Source organism: Podarcis vaucheri (genome assembly GCF_965113315.1).
Source record: "Podarcis vaucheri genome assembly, chromosome: 1".
In the NCBI taxonomy this organism is placed as follows: domain Eukaryota; kingdom Metazoa; phylum Chordata; class Lepidosauria; order Squamata; family Lacertidae; genus Podarcis; species Podarcis vaucheri.
In genome coordinates this window covers 77,407,317-77,421,533 of record NC_138759.1, presented here as the reverse complement: position 1 = coordinate 77,421,533, position 14,217 = coordinate 77,407,317, and the positions used below count along the sequence as shown (strand labels likewise).

General features: G+C 43.1%; 1 protein-coding gene across 2 annotated transcripts in view; it reads right to left on the bottom strand.

Moving 5' to 3' along the window:
- DUSP8 (dual specificity phosphatase 8) overlaps nt 1–14,217 on the bottom strand; it is an 84,554-nt gene that overhangs the window by 35,717 nt on the left and 34,620 nt on the right. The gene's annotated exons all lie outside the window — the stretch shown is intronic.

The following is a 14,217-nucleotide window of genomic DNA, read 5'->3' as shown; positions in this document are numbered from 1 at the left end:
TGCTTCTGGCAAACTGCTTCATTAGCACTTCATTAACACCTGCTGTTAACAAGCTTTTAAGGAGGCTGCCGCCTAAGCAGACAGCAGCTGCAACCTCAGCTTCTGGGCCAACCCAAGAACATATTCCCATTCTCTTCCCCACCATTTATGCACAAACTACTGTTTCTATCTCAGTACAGTAAGTACTCATGTCAATGATGAACCACTCCTGTCCTGAGAGTTAACGTAAGTGTGAAACATGGATGCACAAAGGATAATTCCTTTAGAAAACTTAACTGATACCTTAATGGTCATATCCGACAAACCCCTGAACTTTTATCTATTATCATGCATTCGATAAAGTGGGATCTTGTTCATGAAAGCTTATGTCATAGGGAACGTTCACTATTTCACTATGCAAAACGTGCTTCACTGTTTTTGCTGGAAACTGATTTATTAGACAAATCCAAACCAAGCCTAGAAGTTTTCTTCTGTAAAATTTGCAATAATGCCTTGTGGCTCCCAAGTACAGTATTTACATGTTTTCAAAATATCTTTGTCCACGTTCCTGTAGTTTCCTTACAGGCCGGTCCTGTGGAAAATGTAGCGAACTGGAAATGCCAAATCCCTTAACAAACCATATCTAAAGGCATGATATAATCTGCCACCAAACATTAGCTAGAATGGAATTCAGTGCAGAGAACATGGATTGGCAGCATATTAAAACAAGATGGAATTAAATTAGGATGCCAAGTTTCAAAGCTCTCCCTTTCTGCACAGTCAGCCACCATATTTGGACTCACAACACAATGCTCTCCAGCATTAATGGGGTACTGAGTGCCACCTCCTCAATCACTTGCCTTGAAAGGATCTTATCCATTAAGACTGATACACAACATGTATCACTGCCCTAAAGCATGATGGCTGCAAGGAAGATCAAAAGCTGGACATACAAGTTAGCCAATTAAGCAGTGCATGAAAAAGAAACACCAACATCTCAAGTCAACACAATGACTCTGCCAGTTGAAAGAGCAGTTTATCAAGTTTGTGTTGGCAGCTTTACTATGATTTAATTAAAAAGTTGCAGTTAAAAAACCCCCAAACCCTGTCTATACCTCTTTCACTGTCACATTCTACTTATTGCTGGCCCAAGGTAAGATAAAAGCTTAGATGTTCAGTTATCATGTATACAGCAGCAATGGACCACTTCACAGTGCTAAACTTTTTTTTTTAAAAAAAACAAACTTTCCAAGTATCTGAAAAGTGAATGGTTTTGAAAAAGCTTTTTTTGTTTTGTTTCTTTTTAAAGAACATCTCAGACAGTATAGTTTGATGCAGTGGAAAGTTGTTTTGTTATCTTTATGTGCTGCCATGTGATCAACAATTAGTACAGTGGTGCCCCGCAAGACGAATGCCTCGCAATACAAAAAACTCGCTAGACGAAAGGTTTTTCCGTTCGCGATTTGCCTCGCAAGACGAATTTCCCCTATGGGCTTGCTTCGCAAGACGAAAACGTCTCGCGACTTTTTTTCTTTGACTAAAAACAAAGACATGTTTTGTTTATAAAGTTAATTTATTTTCCCTTAAATTTTTGAACTGCTCTTTACAGTATGTGTGACTTTAAAGAGCAGTTAATAAACTGTTGTTGTACCAAATTTGGCTTTGTTTGGACTTTTTTTGACCATAGGAACGCATTAATTGATTTTCAATGCATTCCTATGGGATTTCGTGCTTCGCAAGACGAAAAATTCGCTAGACGACAAAAATTGCGGAACGAATTAATTTCGTCTTGCGGGGCACCACTGTACATCTTTTGAAAGCTGTACAGTGGTACCTCGGGTTAAGAACTTAATTCGTTCCGGAGGTCCATTCTTAACCTGAAACTGTTCTTAACCTGAGGTACCACTTTAGCTAATGGGGCCTCCCGCTGCCACCGCACGATTTCTGTTCTCACCCTGAAGTAAAGTTCTTAACCTGCGGTACTATTTCTGGGTTAGCGGAGCCTGTAACCTGAAGCATCTGTAACCCGAGGTACCACTGTATCAGAATTACAGAATTACAGAATTACCTTTCCCACTGATAACTTTCTGCTCTAAGCATCTGACCCTTCTCTTCTGTTTTACTTTTTAGTGCTTAGCCAATTTCTAACCCATTACTAAACTTTTAGATCTTACCTCTATGATACTTACCTTTTTTAATAGACTCCAGAGAAGGACATCTATAGGCCCATTTAGGAAGTTCAAATAAACTATATACGTCTATGCTACTGGTTTGACCATTTCCTTTGCACATACTTGTAAATATTGGGGCCCTGTTTTGCTTCATTTACCAGGCACCATTAAACAACCCCACATAAACAAATGGGGGGGGGATTAAATGGGCCGACACAAATATTGGCTCCTGACTTGTCAGGTGAATATAGAAGTATTTCTTCACAGCTGCTAATGTGCTTTCAACCCTTCCTGATATATATATCCCACAGGAGGTAAAGAAAATAAACGGATCTACTGAGTTTGGGGAAATAGGAGTGGAGGAAAAATGGGCATGTATGATATGCCACTGAAAGACGCAGGCTCTCCGTAGCACGGCAGGTTTGCAAGTGGTCTGGGAGTATGGCCAGACCTGTCAAAGGCAATGTGTTTGCTGAAGAGCTGGGGGATGGAGAGATCACTCATCAATTATTACCATGCCACATTCTTTCCAAATCATGAGTGTTAAATGGGTGCTCTAAATTTAGAAAAAAAGAGGGATGGAAAAATCTAAACATTCTTCACAGAACTGGTACAAGCTCTAGAGTGGGGAAGAAGATGGCTGATGAGCTCACATGTATACCTGGCCAGATGAAAAGCTACTGGCTTGAGAAAAGGTACAAAAGGCTTTAGCACAGCTTGGTGACCAAGAGTGTGGGTGTGGGAGGGACTCAGTCAGAACTTCAGAAGTAGCTCATTCAGTTGCAGAATATTGAATTCTTTATAACCTATGTCTTGAACTGTTGTGAACTATTCATCCTGTGCTTAAATGCAGGCTGAATTTAGTCCTCTATTTTATTTTACTTCAAAGTCTAATTCCACACAACTCTTAGTGTTAACTGTTTTATTTTTCTAGGCTGTGCACACACCCACTTCTCTTGTGAATGGCCTTAGGCTTCTCACATGAATTGCCCTAGGTTACTCCTCATGTGCCTGCAGTGTACCTCCCATGAGAAAGATGTGGCTATTCCACACTCCCAGGCTGCATCTATGAAAGCATAAAGGATGCTGCACTTGAAAAGCCAACCGTCAGAACCACCCCATCAGTCCTGCGATGCAGAACCAGGCAGGATTTGTGCATTTTAGTCCTAAGTAGGCTACCACCAAATTATGCTCCCTAATTTTCAAGCAAGAGCTACTTCAGCGCTATGGGAAACTGAGAGCAGAGTCATACTTTCAGCAAGTCCTTTGGTCTCCACCAAGCCAGGGCCCAATCTGTAACTTCCCCTCTGCTAGCATCAGACAGATTCAGCACCCACAACCTTGTCTTGTATATTCAGGGCAAAGCTGAGGATCTGGTTTGCTTGCTTCAGGATAACACAGAAAGAGGCCTCTAGTTGGAAATTAGGGTTTGTTTGTTTTTAAATAACAGGCCTTCTGGGCCACCACCTGAGGTGAATACATCTGACTTAGCACTGACCAACTGTGAGGAAGTATAAGTAAGTCTTACAGAGATACATCATGTGTTGTTAGTTTCATTTATCACTAGAGTCAGGTACTAACAGAGCCACAGGTACTGTGCGCAACTGCTCACACACTATTTGGAGCATCTTTCAAGCTAGTGTGACATGATAATGCTAATGGTTCTACTATTAGTAAGTGCACTGGTCATGGGCATAGCCATGGGGGGGGGATAGGGGGCAGCTGCCCCCTAAATCAATTCAAATCAATACAAATATGAGGTTCTGCTCCCACACAAAAATCCTGGCTATGCCCATGGTGCTGGCCCTCATCATGGTACACCCCAGCTCATAGCACCCATTTTTTGTTAGAGGAGGAAACAAGGGAAAACACTGCTGCCAACTGTCTCAAAAGAGCTACTTGACTCAGACTTTAAATAACCAATTCCATAAACTGTTTCAAGCACCAGTGACGTAAGTTGTGATTTGTGCCATTGATGCTGAAGCACGATCCTATTCTTGACTAGCTCTGCCCCACCCTCCCCAGGAAATCTGTCTCTCCCATTCCTATTAGCAATCAAACAATGCACGCCTGGTCCTCTCTCCAGAGCGGAGTCGGTGGCCCCTGCCAAGCTGCACAGAAGCACCAAAGGCAGCTGCGGTGTCAGCACTTGGGTCCGGCACATGCCAACTCTTCACCACCCCTGTAAGCAAACATAAAAGGGGAAAGAGGCTGGTGAGGGCTCCCTTGCCTCCTCCAGCCCAACACCATCCTTGCTGACAGCATGAACTTAAGAGGACTTTCAGGCAACATGCTTGATAAGCCAATTATAATAAAAGCGCAGAGGTGTTGAGGGAGGGGCTGCAGATGTTGCTCTGGAATCAGCAGAGGTTAAAGAACAGTCAGGCTCCTGCAGGAATAGCAGCGCTGGGAGGGAGAGGGGGTACGTAATGCAGAAAAAATGTTGGCTCCATTCACTTTTTCACCGCTTCTTGTGACGTCAGGAAATCCATCTAAATCAACAGGCTTGCTCCTCCTGCAAAGGGTGGGCAGCAGGCAGGGCTGTTTACACGTACTTGCAAAGCAGTACTGGCAACCTACCTACTGCCTGAGAAATGAAGAAGAAGAACTCTCCTCCTCCTTCCCATCTCCCATCCTTCCACCTATACCTGCTTGCTGAGAGCTGGGGCTGCAGGAGGAATCCCTTCTACCCCATGTCAATCCTCTGGCACTATGAGCTGCTATATTCCCTGCAGGTAACATATTGGCACCAAGTCGCTACATGCAGAGGTATGAGGTATGATAAAAGTATTATGAAAGACAGCAAAGCAGAGCCATACAGCAGGTGTGTGTGCCCAAGGCATCCCAGCAAGCAAGCAGCACCATCAAGGGCAAGACAGCCTGGAGTTCTAGCCCTGCTGACTGTGGAGCTGTAGCAGTGATTGAACTCTTGCTACAAGTGGGGAATTCTCACTGCAGCAAGCTCACCCGGTTGCATAAGCCAATAGATTTTAATGGCTGTCAGCGGCAGGGAAATTCCAAATGGGGTTTCTGAGGCCAGTGGGAGTGCTTTGTATCCTTACCACAAGATATCAAGGGTAAAAGAGGATACTGCTGCTTACCAGCAGCCTTTCTGCTGGTTTTCTATATAGGTATGAAGACTAGTCTATCTGAAACAGATCTTTATTTATGGGCTTAACCATCTGGGCTTTGGATATTGCGTCTTGCCTATGAAAACATAGTCACATTTGCACATATTCATCTGATTAATGAGATTTTTAAATAAAAAAAGTTACCTAGAAGATTTTAAAAACACAATTTTGGCTCAGATGTTTTCTTTCATTTTTTGTGCCCTAGAAGAAATGCTAGCACAAAGATTCTTAAAGGCCTCCTCCTCCTTCTCTTTCTACTGAGATATGACTTCCCAATAAAAGTACCAAACACAGGTACAGCCCATCCAGTATGAAGGAAGCACCCATCAATGCATGCTATGGCCCTCTTCAGACCAACATGGCTACCTACCTGAATTTAAAATATAAGTGAGCAATGGTCAGGCACAAACTGGGTCTCTCCTGACATGTATGTATGGAAACTGCACGCCTGAAAAATTCATGGATGCTGCCTTCGTATCCAATTGTCCCCACATGCATTCATCATGGGGGCACCCATACCAGAATACAACAAAATCAGTTATGAGATGATGGTGATGATGATGATCTTACTGATGTAGTCATGAGTACACTATATTGACATTATTGGTACTACCTGGCAGACAAGTTGTCTAAACAGGTTTCCTATAAGTCCCACTGAATTTGGTGGGCCAATGAATTGTGGGTGCTTTCAGAACAATCCTATGCATGATTACTTGGGTGTAAGTGCAGGTACTGGATGTTACTTCCCTCACTGTGAAGTTTTCTACAATCCTCCCACATTTCTCATACCAGAGAAGTAAGCCCCCTTCCTGTGTCCCTGCTCATGTAATTAAATTACTTGAGAGGGAGAACAGGGCCACACCAGCAGACCACACATCCTTGCATTGGGACAACACCCATTCACCAGGAAAATGTCTGCAACCAGCAAGCCTGCCAAATGCATGTGGGCTCTCCCTGTCATCTGGAACCCTGATTACATAAGAGGAAAACACCTGGAGGAGGTGATGGATTACCCCAGGGATAAGCAAACTTTTTCGGCAGGGGGCAGGTCCACTGTCCCTCAGACCTTGTGGGGGGCCTGACTATATATATATATATACACGGGAAGACACCCGAAGACACCAAAACCTGCATTCCTGTACCCGTGAAAATCTACGAAAGCAATATATATATATATATATATATATATATATATATATATATATATATATATATATATTTGCTTTCGTAGATTTTCGCGGGTACAGGAATGCAGGTTTTGGTGTCTTCGGGTGTCTTCCCGTGTAAGAGTCGGGGTGTCTGTGCGACGTTTCGACGAGGTCTCACTCGTCATCTTCAGGCTGGTGCTTTCGGCTTCTTGTTACTGGAACAGAGCAGAGTCTGGTGTTTGAGTTCCTATAAATACTGTTGAGGGGTGTGGTGTATAGCCTCCAACGTTCTGGGCAGAGAGGAAGTTCCTAGATTAGTGTGCCTTTTCTTCTTTTGTTCCTTAATTACTTGAGGGATATCTTGACCTCTTGAGCTTGTGAAGAGTTTTTCTGAGAAGATGGCTGTGCTGCATTTAGTTGTGCTCTGGCTTGGCTTCGTGTATAGGGGCGAGCTGTGGTTTTGTGCCTTGTGCCATCCAGTAGCCAAACTATAGTGGCACCTCCGGATGCTGCACCCCCCTGCAATCCCTACACAGATCTGGCTGGCACAAGGCACAAAACCACAGCTCGCCCCTATACACGAAGCCAAGCCAGAGCACAACTAAATGCAGCACAGCCATCTTCTCAGAAAAACTCTTCACAAGCTCAAGAGGTCAAGACACGAAAGCTTTAGCAACTAATCTACACTTAATGACCCACCCAGTGGTATTCAGAATATCACTCATGAAATCACCCAAGATATCCCTCAAGTAATTAAGGAACAAAAGAAGAAAAGGCACACTAATCTAGGAACTTCCTCTCTGCCCAGAACGTTGGAGGCTATACACCACACCCCTCAACAGTATTTATAGGAACTCAAACACCAGACTCTGCTCTGTTCCAGTAACAAGAAGCCGAAAGCACCAGCCTGAAGATGACGAGTGAGACCTCGTCGAAACGTCGCACAGACACCCCGACTCTTACACGGGAAGACACCCGAAGACACCAAAACCTATATATATATATATATATATATATATATATATATATATATATTGGGGGGGAGAATGAATTCCAAATAACAGAGAGATGCATTTTAAATAAAAGCACACATTCTACTCATGTAAAAACACGCTGATTCCCGGACCGTCTGCAGGCCAGATTTAGAAGGCGATTGGGCCGGATCCAGCCCCTGGGCCTTAGTTTGCCTACCCATGGATCCCTATGTATGCCAATTGTAGCATTTAATGGCTGTTCAATTGAAATTTTAGTAACTGAATCCATTACAGTTTCAACAGATTCCATGAAATATTCCCCTTATATCCACTTCTCAACGTAAGACATGCTCACTCTCTTGAAACATAAAATGTTAGAAAACAGGACCACAGAAAAACAATACATTTGCACAGGAAAACTGTAAAGAAACAAATGTGAAGAATATGAACCTTTCCTGGTAGTCATGGATGTATGTTACAATGTTATATCTTAAAATAGATGTTTGCATGTTTGGGCAGGTATACCTTTGGAAACTGACACCAAAGTAAGCTTCAGACCACCCAGGCATTGAACCATTTAGTCTAAATTAATAGCCTGTACATTAGACCAAAGAGGAAATTTTTTGTGTGTGCGTATTAGAAATCTGCTCTGCCTTCCTCTTTTAAGTTTTCAGCAGCCTTTTTCTTATTTTGAGTCATGCTTTCCACATAAAACTCAGCAGCCGTGACCCAGTGTTCTACATTTCAGTTCCTCTCCTCCACCCAGCACATTAGTGGTCTGTGTTTGACATTAGTGAATTGGCAGGCTCCAGGGCATGCAGTTCATGACGCCACAGCAAAAACACACATAAGAATCTTTGCCAAAACCTCAGGAAGGAAATTACCAGCAACTTCTGGGAACGGGCTCACTCCCCTCCCTGAATGTAATGGGGTGGGTGTGCATGCACACGCCTGAGAAACCGAATATATGTGCAAGTTGGGATATGTGAATGTAAAACAGAAATGTATATGGAGTCTGATAAGCCACTTTTTCTTCAATGGCAAAAGTTCTGCAAAATACACAAAGGATTGTATTGGAGAACGCTGAGAGAACATTTACAAGACACTTATACTGATTTTTTAGTTTAAAAATGAGGTTTTTTATCATGCTTATTCTCTAAGGAGGTCAAGGCAGCTCATTTTATCCTCATAATTCTGCCGTGTGCTTGATTAAGCATTGAACCTGTTAATCCCAAATCCAAGCCCAACATCCAATCCCTTACACTGGGGTCAGGTGGATGGAATTAGATCAGGATCTCCTGGCATATTTTCAGTTAGATTATCAAAGGTTTCTGACTCTCAAATGTTTAACAGTCTTAATAGCAAAACTGCATATCTTCTGCTGTTAAACTGGGTTGTTAGAATCCTGTCTCAGTAATAACTCAGATGTAGGTAAGCTAATTTTATATGCAAGTAACTGGCTTTGTCCCCAAGCCATCATTTTGCATTTGTCTCTGTTCCCTTAAGCCACTATTTTGCAGCTTGCTCTGGTTGGAGGACCTCAGGGGTTGAGTAAAAATTAAATGATCCTGCAGGCCTCCTGCCTGTCCACACCTACAGGGGGAATGTGATAGTGAGTTGGTTTGCACATTAAACTAAGCCAAACCATGGCTTACCATGAACCCGCAAGCTGCCATAGAGATCCTGGCCACTGCGCTCCTCCCTCAGTTTGTCTCATCCAGACAAACAACAAGATCTAAACCCAAGAACAAACCTGGGTTACTGCTTGTGGCTTGGTCAACAAACTAAGTCAAACAGTACAAGGAGGCTGGGGGAAGAGTGCTCTGGCTACAGTCTTCTGTCCAGGAACCCATATGCTTGTGATAAGCCACGGTTTGGCCAGTCAGTGTACACAAAACTGAACTGGACAGACGCTACATAAGGCAGCTTCCTGTATTCCTAAACATACTGGGAGTGAGAATGGGCAGAGAGGGAAGGCAAACATGGTCAGGGACTGCAGGGACACGAGAGAGGATGAAGTTCACATACTGGTTGGAAATAAACAGCTACAACTTGGGCAGCAAGACTCCAGGGTAAAAAGGCTGCTCTTTATTTGTAGTTGTGCCTAGGAGATACAGTAGTACCTCAGGTTACATACGCTTCAAGTTACATATGCTTCAGGTTACACACTCCACTAAGCCAGAAATAGTGCTTCAGGTTAAGAACTTTGCTTCAGGATAAGAACAGAAATCGGGCTCCGGCGGCGCGGCGGCAGCAGCAAGAGGCCCCATTAGCTAAAGTGGTGCTTCAGATTAAGAACAGTTTCAGGTTAAGAACAGACCTCGAGAACGAATTAAGTACTTAACCCGAGGTACCACTGTACTGAAATGTATGACCAGTGAGCTGTTTTACAGACTCTACTCCCAGGAAAGCAGAAGGGATTTCTGGGAGTTCAGGGTAAATTACAAATACTCTGGATGTGCTCACGGAAGACCCAGAATTATGTAATTTGTGCAGGGGCTGCTTGTCCTTGATTTATACCACAGTGACCTTGCAACCGTGGCACACAGTCTGCCGCCCGCAAGTCCCGCCTTGCCTACATCCGTTCTCCTTCCATGGGGAATTGCTGTCATGTGAAAATTGTTCAGAGCACAGCAAATACACTTGGCTGAATCACCACCTTCCTCCTCTCCCCACTGCTTGTGTTCTGTAACAATCAAACCTAAGGCAGTGCAGGGCATGGGCAGCAGACTCTAAAGCCATCATTACAGATACTATCTTCCTAAGCTAGCGATTATTTTACGGCTATATACTGTAGCGAGTGTAAGCATCTTTAGCCAATATAACATCAGAGCTCTGCTATGCCAAATGCTGTTTGTTGCTGAGCAACAGTCTCTGCCCAGAAGGACTCCGGCACCAACAGATAAGACACTGACATTTGCATTCTCCATTTTATAGGTGTTGGACAAAAGATTATTCAACTTGTCAATAGCATACAGCAAGCTCATGGTAAGAACTATTCTCCAGAGATCAAATATACGCTTGGGAGCAGACTAAAATCCTGCAGTGAAGACACCCTGACTGTATTTCTGAGATTTTTATTCACATTGCTTCCAAGAGATTCTCCTTGCATCACATGCTTGTTCCTGTGATCCCACATCTAAAGAAATTCTACCCCCTCTCCGCACCTGTGACATTATCATCATCATCATCATCACCATCATCAAATGTGTACGCCACTTAAAGCAGTTATGCATTCAAGGCATCCAGATAAATGCAACATTTCACAAAACAACCATCATGGCACAAACCTGGTACTACAAGTGACATTTCTGGATGGACAAGTTTGTAAACAAACTATATAAACAAAGCAATATAAACAGCAGCTCTGTTCAATCTATGGTGGCAGTACACATTATAAGGGCTAAAACAGAAACATTTCACGTGCTATATTGTAACTAATTTGCTTGACTTTAATGCCAGACATAAATGTGGAAAAGTTAGCTGAACGGAGAAAGGACTTTAGTACTGGGGTGTCTATTGCGGCACCCTGTGTATCAAGGCATGTGGCATTCTCAGACAGCCCCTTTGGCATCTGCCAGGGTTCCCTGTTCCTCCCAAATTTAATGATTTTAAAACTGAGATTGGGGGGCCTCTTTGGATAGTTGCTGTGGGTGCTTTCTGTTTTGGAGGGTGTTGATTGCTTGATTTCCTTATCTGTGTTTTATTTCTTTGGGGGGAGAACAGATGTTTTGCCTGTTATTTTCAAAGGGATTCTGAGCACCACAAGTTTTTCTTCTACAATTTGAACAGGGGGGGATGAAAATTTTATTCTTGATATTGGAAGCTGCCCCCCGCCCATGCAAATTGCAGGCATGTGAGTCCCTGATCCAGTTTAGGACCATTGCATGAGGATGCATGTGTTAAAGCTCCCTAATTCCTATGATAGGATCTGAACCCATATTGTGGGGTGGGGGGAGGGGGCAGGACGGCAGTCTTTGGAAAAAATAAGGGTTGCACTCAAAAGCAAGCTATGGAGTAAATGCCATGTGTCGCTTGGCCCAGAGTGCTAGGTAACAATATAAGCAGCAGATCTGGCTCCCAGGGTTATGGAATGAATAAGTGGGTTTAATCTTCATCTGCCTTTTCCTTTCTTTGTCCACTTGGGAGATTTCATTCATTCACACGCCTTTCCTTTGGAGCTCACTAGCACTGTAACTGTAACCACTCTGCAGAAAGCTATAATTAGAATATCATGCTTACTTAGCCACTTTACCATATGGGCTGTGGTTTGGGATAAGAGTCCCTCAGGGACCCTGATTCATTGCAACAAACCCCCCGCCACCACCCTCCTTTTCCTCTTTCCGAATGAATCCATTGATTATTTTTTTAAAGTGTTCTGGAAAAGAGCCCTGCTCATTCATTCACTCTGTAAATACTCACAAGGTTAGCGGGGAAGATTTGTTGACTCCCTGAAAACCTACCTACTTTTCTACTTTGATTGTCCAGTTCTGCAAACCCTGTTGGTTACTAGTTTCATGGAAAAGACACCAAGAAGAGCCAAGATGCAAGATCTATGCCAGCAGTTATGGCACAGGTAAGAGGGAAAGGCACAGAAAGAAGAAAGCTTTGCAGTGGCATGACAATGCGCTCATGTTCAGTAAGCCTGCGCTCGCTGCCACAGACTGGCTCAGGCTGATTCCTGCAGATGTGCAACACTCCCCTCTACTGGGCAAAATGGGATTTGTAGAGCATTGATGCAGCAATCCTTCTGCCCACCCCCAGCACAGCATACAGAACTTTTCCATGCTAAGTGGAACAGGCCAGTGGAATAGGTGTCTATAGTTACTCCTGCTTCCTTCAGAACATATTATTCAACCAGTCCGTGGCCAAAATCAGGCAGCCTTCTCTTCCAATGGTGTTCCCCAATATTCAAAGGTGCACTACATCTGAACATGCGAGGTTCTATCTAGCCACCATGACTACTAGCCATTGATGGGCCTACGCTCTTATGCCTTTGACTTATACCCCTGTAAAGCTATTTATATCGCGACCATTGCAACATTTTGTAGCAGACAATTCTTCAGGCACATTAGGGTGTAAAAGCTCACAGAAGCAGAATATTTCTATTTATTGTTTGAATTAAAATTAAGAACTTATATTTTCACATTCCATAAAAATGCCAAACACCACACTTTTCCCCGCTACCTACATTATACATAATGGATTTCACGTTCCTAACTTAAGTTTGGTTGGATAAAAATGCTGTAGATTTCCATTATTTCCCCCTCCCTCAATTTCCATTCCCCTCACCTCCAAAATCATTTTTCTCTCTAGGCTTTTATATTCCTGGATACGTTACATCTCTAAGTAGAGGAACAGATTCCAAAACCCCAAAGGGTCATCATAACAATTAGCAACTGAATAAAAATCACAAGATAATCTTAATATATGGAACAAACCGTATCCTTAGAGTCCCTAACTGAGTCCACAACACATATCCATATTTAACATCAATTCCTGTCCAATATAAGAGGGCAAATGAGAAGTCCATGAATCTTGCTCTCACACAATAGCTTAACAGAGTTAAGCAAGGCAACTAGAACTTGGGAATAAAGGTATATGGCAAAGAAGCCCTAGAAGGTACAATCATATGAGTGCTTGAGTTTTGTAGGAACACGGTCTATTTTCTCGATCTGATACTTTAAGCTCAGTGGCATCATCAGGCACCCGCATCAGGCATCAGGCAGGATGGTCACTTTAAAGTCCCTTCCATGGGTCTGAAAGTTCCTGAATCCTAGCTGAATCCCTGCTCAAGGCAGTCAAGGTATCTAGTAGCATAGGAGTGGGAAGAATGTGGTCCTGTAGATGTTGTTGGACTGAATCCCATTATATTATTATTATTATTATTATTATTATTATTATTATTATTAGAATTTATATACCACCCTATACCCTGGGGTCTCAGGGCAATTCACAGAATAAAATCAAGATATAAAACCACAAAATACCTAATAAAAATAAAAACAGCAACCCAATAGTGCCCCCCCCAAAAAAACACATTTCAAAAGGGCATAGGATATAAATCAAATCAACCAAAGGCCTGGTTAAAAAAGAATGTTTTTGCCTGGCACTTAAAGGTGTCTAATGAAGGTGCCAGGTGAGCCTCCCTGGGACAGCATTTCACAAATGGGAAGCCACTGCAGAGAAGGCCTGTTCTCATGTTGCCACCCTCTGGACCTCTCAAGGAAGAGGCACATGAAGAAGGGCCTCAGAAGATGATCTCAGCGACTGGGTAGGTTCATGTGGAAAGAGGTGGTCCTTGAGATATTGTGGTCCTGAGCCATTTAAGGCCTCAGTCAGCATGGCCAATGGTGGGATTTATAGTCCAGCAACATTTAGGGTCACAAGCTCCCTTCCCAAAATTATGTCAGCATGCACATTCCACTTCAGATAATGTTACTGTTCCCGAAGAGGAGGGTTTACAAAACAAAAAAACAAAACTGTGACGTGGCTGCAGTAAAGCACTTTCAGGAATACAGGTTGCTATTTAGGCCACAAGGTACTCGAGACCTAGAAAGGTAATGCATTAAAGGCTTACCATTTATTCCTCTCTCACACTCTAGCATCCATCTTGATGCCATGACACATCATCCAACCCCTTGGTAAAGTTCCCTTCTTCGTAGCTGTGCAATTAAATTCAGGAGTGACACAAAAGATGGAGGGGGAAGCTATTCGACCCTCGGTCCACCAATACAGCTCTATTAGTTACAGCAAACATCACATCTGGGGCTTGTGTCCAACATAAATCACATGGAAAGAACACTAAACGGCA